This window comes from Micropterus dolomieu, linkage group LG01, assembly GCF_021292245.1.
Source record: "Micropterus dolomieu isolate WLL.071019.BEF.003 ecotype Adirondacks linkage group LG01, ASM2129224v1, whole genome shotgun sequence".
NCBI classification, from domain to species: domain Eukaryota; kingdom Metazoa; phylum Chordata; class Actinopteri; order Centrarchiformes; family Centrarchidae; genus Micropterus; species Micropterus dolomieu.
In genome coordinates, this window is record NC_060150.1 from 50,050,665 (window position 1) to 50,056,523 (window position 5,859).

The window sequence follows — 5,859 nt, forward strand, 5'->3', positions numbered from 1 at the left end:
ACAGACCAAAATCTACAGAAACTCTACATGCTTATACATTTATGCTCACATTCATACCCCAGAACATACATGAGAAAAAAAAAAAAAAAAAAAAAAAGGTTTTAACACTTTTACAAAATATATTACGACAGAAGAATAAATATGAGAAAGATAGGGGAAAAAAAATACAAGATTTCATATAATTAATTATAATACACATAGAATATTATTCCATTTATTATTATATTCATCCAATTTATTTTTGCTTTCTGCTATTATCTTTTCCAAAAGAAGATGAGACCTTATGACATTCTTAAAGTGATCTAAACACAAGCTTGATGATGTGACTGTCTTAGGAGACTGAACCTCTGGTCCAGCTGATTCTGTTGTAGTACTCTGTTTAGTCTCTTTTGTTAAATAAATTCTTCAAAGACAATGGTTCATTGTAACTCAAATATTTGCTCAACCTCTCAGCAGGAATACAATTTCCACAACAGATGGCATATAGATGTGTTCAAGGTGGGACTGTTATCAAACCTGATTTGGTACAGATGTGAGCATGTATACTTAAGTTATAACAACTGCCTGTTTCGTAGTGAAACATTGATATTCCACTCCACGCCACAGTCTGCCCCAATTGACTAAAACTCATAAGACTGCACAGCAAAAATTTGAAGCCGTACAGACTAATTCTGTAGGAGTTCATTAAAGTGCGAAGTGTGTAAATTGCCAAATATGACAATTAAATCCAAAATGACTGACTTCTTTTTGGTTGTTGACCCACCTGGCATGAGTGCATATTTTTGTACGTTTGGACCGTAAAAATTACATGTATTTGCAGAAATGCTTCTTCAGATTTGTATCAGGATCAACATGGCATGGTAGGGATTTGTACCATCAATCCTTGTATATGAAGAGCAAGCACTTAACCTCTATGTTACTGAGATACACTGATTAAGTGCTGGTTTTAACTTTCTCTGTTGCTCTGGTTTAATGGACATGAAATGCCTCCAAAACACCAACAGAGGGCGCTCAATGACCAAACATTCCCGGCACACCACTGTTTAACTTGTAAATATCCCCTATCAAGTCCCCTGTTGTCGAATAACATGTATAGAGCGATCAACTATTTTAAGGAAACACTGATATCCACGTAAACAATTATTGCATTTAGAAAGACTAACAACATACAAATTTTAAAACAACCACTGCAAGTCAGTGGGACCTGAACTCCACATAGGTTGGATGTCAGAGGTGGGATTCAAACCCATGACCAGAATAAGAAGTAGAAATTAGATTTTTCAATCACTTAAAATCAGTTAACCCCCAGACATACCATCACAAAGCCCTAACATACCAGGAGCTGAAACCAGAGAAGAGTCCCTTCAGCCAGCTGGTCCTGAGGCTCTCTGCAGTAACAAGTCCCCAACAGCCTCAGGACAGCAACACCAACTCAGACCAAACCAAATTATCAACAAGCAGAAAGAAAAATATATTGAATACAGGAAAGAAACGAAGTGAATTACAATGTTATTTGACCCTAAAAAGAGAATTCACACTGGCAAACTACCTGAGCACAATAAAATGTCCTAAACTAAGAAAAGTGTTGACAACATACAGACTGAGTGAACACATTCTGGTCATAGAAAAGGGTCGCCACAGACAGAGCTGGCTACCACAAGAGGAGAGACTCTGAGGACAGGGAGAGACAGAGCTGCACTTACGAAACGTCTTCCAGTATCTTCAACCAAGTCCAGTTGACCTTGACTTTAACCTTCGTTGGATTTAATTATTTGTTTTTGTCTATTAATACACATACACACATTTACAGTTTTATTTATTTATTTATTTAAATTTAATATATTATTTTCATTTTTTCACATACACACACACACCTGCTTTATTTATTTACTTTTATTAATATTTATTTTTACGGAACTTTTATATTTTATATATTTTTTATTCTTTTATTTTTTATTAACAAACACAAACACAACTTTTACTGTATTATTTACTTATTTAATTAAATGTATGAAATGAATTGTTCTTATGTAATTTATACGTAGCTTTGGCAATATTGTTGTTATACATTCATGCCAATAAAGCTGAATTTGAATTTGAATGCACTAAAAGCAAAAGCTTGTGGAGCTCTCTATGCAATTTAATAGAAATTCTATAAGTATCCCAAATAAAATCCAGTGTAAAATAGTTGACATTGTTATTAAACAGATGGTAGTGAAGTCATCACCACACCCTTGCAACTGAAAAAGGGAGACATAAAAAGTCCTGGTTACCAAGAGAATATAGAGTCTGTGGGCACTGTTTTTGAGAAATTCCATCTATTAATTTCAAAGAACTTCAGGATAACAATAAATTAAGAATAGAGAGAAGGGCATGTCGCAAACATACTACCACTACATACATACTCAGCAAACTGTTGCACTCAATGTTCACTGTTCAGTGTTTTGTTTTTGTAATTTATAACTGCTAAATTGAATGGTCTTGATTGGATTAATCTTGTTATGTCATATTTAAATGTAAACTTTTTTGATTTTGTTGCAAACTGCTTTGGCATGAAACATTCATGGCAATGAAGCACACTGCATTGAACTGAGAGAGCTAGAGAGAGTGTAAAAAAGTGCATGAGGCAGAACTAGTTTTGTCAGTTGATGACACTACAGTCTCAGAGAATGAGGAAAATCTGAGACACAAGGAAGAAGGATTAAAATACAAACACTGGAAGACATGAAGGCAGCATAAATACAAAAGTGACGCAAACACAGGTGGCAGAGAGACAAAGACAGAGCGACTAAGGAACACGCACAAAGAAAGAAAGTTGCCAAGTTAAGAGGGAAAAGTGGTAAGAGACTGCATCTACTTATGAATATTTAGCAAAATATATGTTGTGAGATGTTGCTTCCACAATTACAACACATTATAGATTTTGAAGAAGAATATATCAAAGATGGGTTATTAACTACAGAGTACTGAATAGATCAAACTTAACAGTGGAGGGGAAAGAATTCATACCATATATGCAATGTAAAAATTCTCTATCACAAATTAGTCGTACATTCAAAATATTAAAGATACACTAATCAATAATAAAAGAGACAAGCCCACAGTGAAGTAGTGGTAGTATTGGAGCATTATCAGCAAAATCTACTTATGCAGCAGAATGGCCCCTTTGTCAGTTCTTATATTAGTTGACAGTTATATCTGATTCATTCATATGTAAGAAGCAGTTGTAGGTATGTTTAGCTGGTCAGGGTCAGGACCTACTTTCTATACTGTTGCTGTTGTATAGTTTAGATTATCTGTAAAGATACATATTCATTTGTTTGCATCTTATGCTTTTCATCTTTCAATCTTTATCTTAACTTGTAACTATAGCTGTCATATCAATGTTGTCGTAAGGTAAGAAACACAATGCTTCCCTTCAAAATGTAATGGGGTGGAAGTATAAATTAACAGAAAATAGAAGTAGCCAAATAACGAACAAGTACCATGAAATTGCACTCAAGTACAGTTCTTGAGGAAATGTACTTAGTTAATTTTTATCACTGGATCTAATACAAGACTGGAACATACCTTCTACTATGCTGTAGAGCAGAAAGATGTGAATGAAACATGTTCAGTTCATCAATACAAGTGCTAAATTATGTTATGTTTTGCCTGTGAGAGTACTATGTGTGATATGAATATTGAGACATGCTCCTCTCTGTCTCTGTCCCATTAGTCTGTAATACAGACATAAGAGGATACACATACCACTGGACACAACCACACATGCTCATACAAGTCACCCACGCATTCATTGGGATTCAGGTGTGCATATGGAGATCAAATTTGATGATTCTGAACTGGGAATGGAATTGATAGAAACTAATTGTCACAAAGAAAACAATGAAAGTGACCATCCAAAAATCAACCTTCAGCCTGAAATGCAAAACAACAATGGGGAACTGGTTGAAAAGGACCAAGATGTGAATTACATCATCATGTCAGATCCAGATGGAGTCATTTGTATTGATAGGGGATTGAATGATTTCACCTCTACTGTCATTCCTGAAGTGGACAACCGAAAAGCACTTATGCCTCCTTCCATATTGGCGATTCCTCCCCCACTACCTCCCAAGCGCCATCAGAGGCTGCCTGCATTTGAGAAAACATTAAACCAGAACCCACAAGTGAAGACCTTTAATAAAGAGAATAAACCCTTGAACTTACTGGCATGCCAGATGTCTCCTGTATTGAGTGGAGTTAAAGGAAACAATACATGCTTGGGTCTTGTCCCTGAGGATGCACCTGACATGCACAACTACGCATATGGAACTTTACCAAAAGTGGAACAAAAATGCCCACCACAGCTCATTCCAAGATCTCCTCCTATACCACCTATAAAACCGCCACGGCCCAATAAACCACAGAGAGCTGAGACAGAAGAAGGAAATCAGAGAAGGAAACAAGAGGAAGAATGGAGGAGACACACTGGAGAAATAGAAGACCAGAGGAACAGGGAAGAGCAAGATCTGAGTGAAAGAAATGAGAAGGTGAAAGAGAATGAAGAAACATCTGGAATAGAAAGTCATCTGGATGTGGGTATACCTCCACGACAGATCTTAAATTTGCATACAGACAAGAAGAAAGGTGGAGAAGAAGGAGAGGACAGGGGAAGGGAAGAATCTAGTGACATTGGGTTGACCACCATGACAGAAAATTCATCCCTGCTACTGATGGAATGCTCAGACCTTATCCCAGATGAAGAACCTGACATGGCAGCAAACAACAGAAACTGCACATCTACAGAGACACTGAAATGGACAGAAAAAAACAAAGAAATCCAGATGTCTGGTGAAAGCGGGCAAGATTCTGGAGTAATTTCTAAATTGCCATCTGGACATCGGGAAGGGACAGAGGTGGTGGGGATAAAGTTGGATGCATGTCAGCTAGGGCTGCAGAGGTTAGAGGACACACAGGAAACTGCTGAGAGACTTGTGATTGGAGAACTGAAGCTAACAAGCCAGAGTACCAAGGCAAGACAAAAGGTGAAAAAGATTGCCAAGAAGGTGATGGTTAGACTGAAAGAGAAAAGAGAGGAGAAAAGAAGAATCAAAGTGGAGATGGAAATGAATAGAGTAAGAGACAATCACATTGTGACACATGTAAGTCTGACTTAAATCTTTCCTCAAAAACATATCAGCAACATTGTAAAACTTTTTTGTCAGGGACAGCCAGCGTCTTTCTGTCTTTACATTCTCAGTTATGCACATACCCATAGAGGACCATGCTGACACAATCGAAAATAATTATACAATGACACATAAATTGATATATCTCTTTTAAGTTGCTTCTTTATTATAAGACACCCCACCCACCTCCACCCACCCCCCATTTGCACAATGAGGCAGAAATGCATAGAGAAATAAAAAAGGAGATACTGAAATAAATACCTTTGGAGAAATAAATGGGGTAGAATATGCAAAGGAAGGATAATACAGACAAAAATATTAAAACATATGCATAAATAATTACATTAAAAAACTAATTATTAAGGAAAGTTGAAAATTAAAAAGGGGAAAATAAATAAATAAGGCAATTAATGCAAAGGTTAATAAAGAAGCATAGAATTATGATTGATTTATTGAGCATTTTGTCATTTCTGTATTTATTTTTGATTTTGTCAGACATGGTCCTCCATACATACCAAGGAGCTAATCAATATAACCACAGCCGTCCACTTTAGGTCGCTGGACATGGTTTCTCCAAATGCAGCCTTCTTTCCTCAAACAACCAGTGTGTGTTGTTTCTTTCAGGTTTCCAGCAAGCATCATGTTTTTTAGTGTGAATCCAAAATTTAAGGGGTAACATTTACTAAAT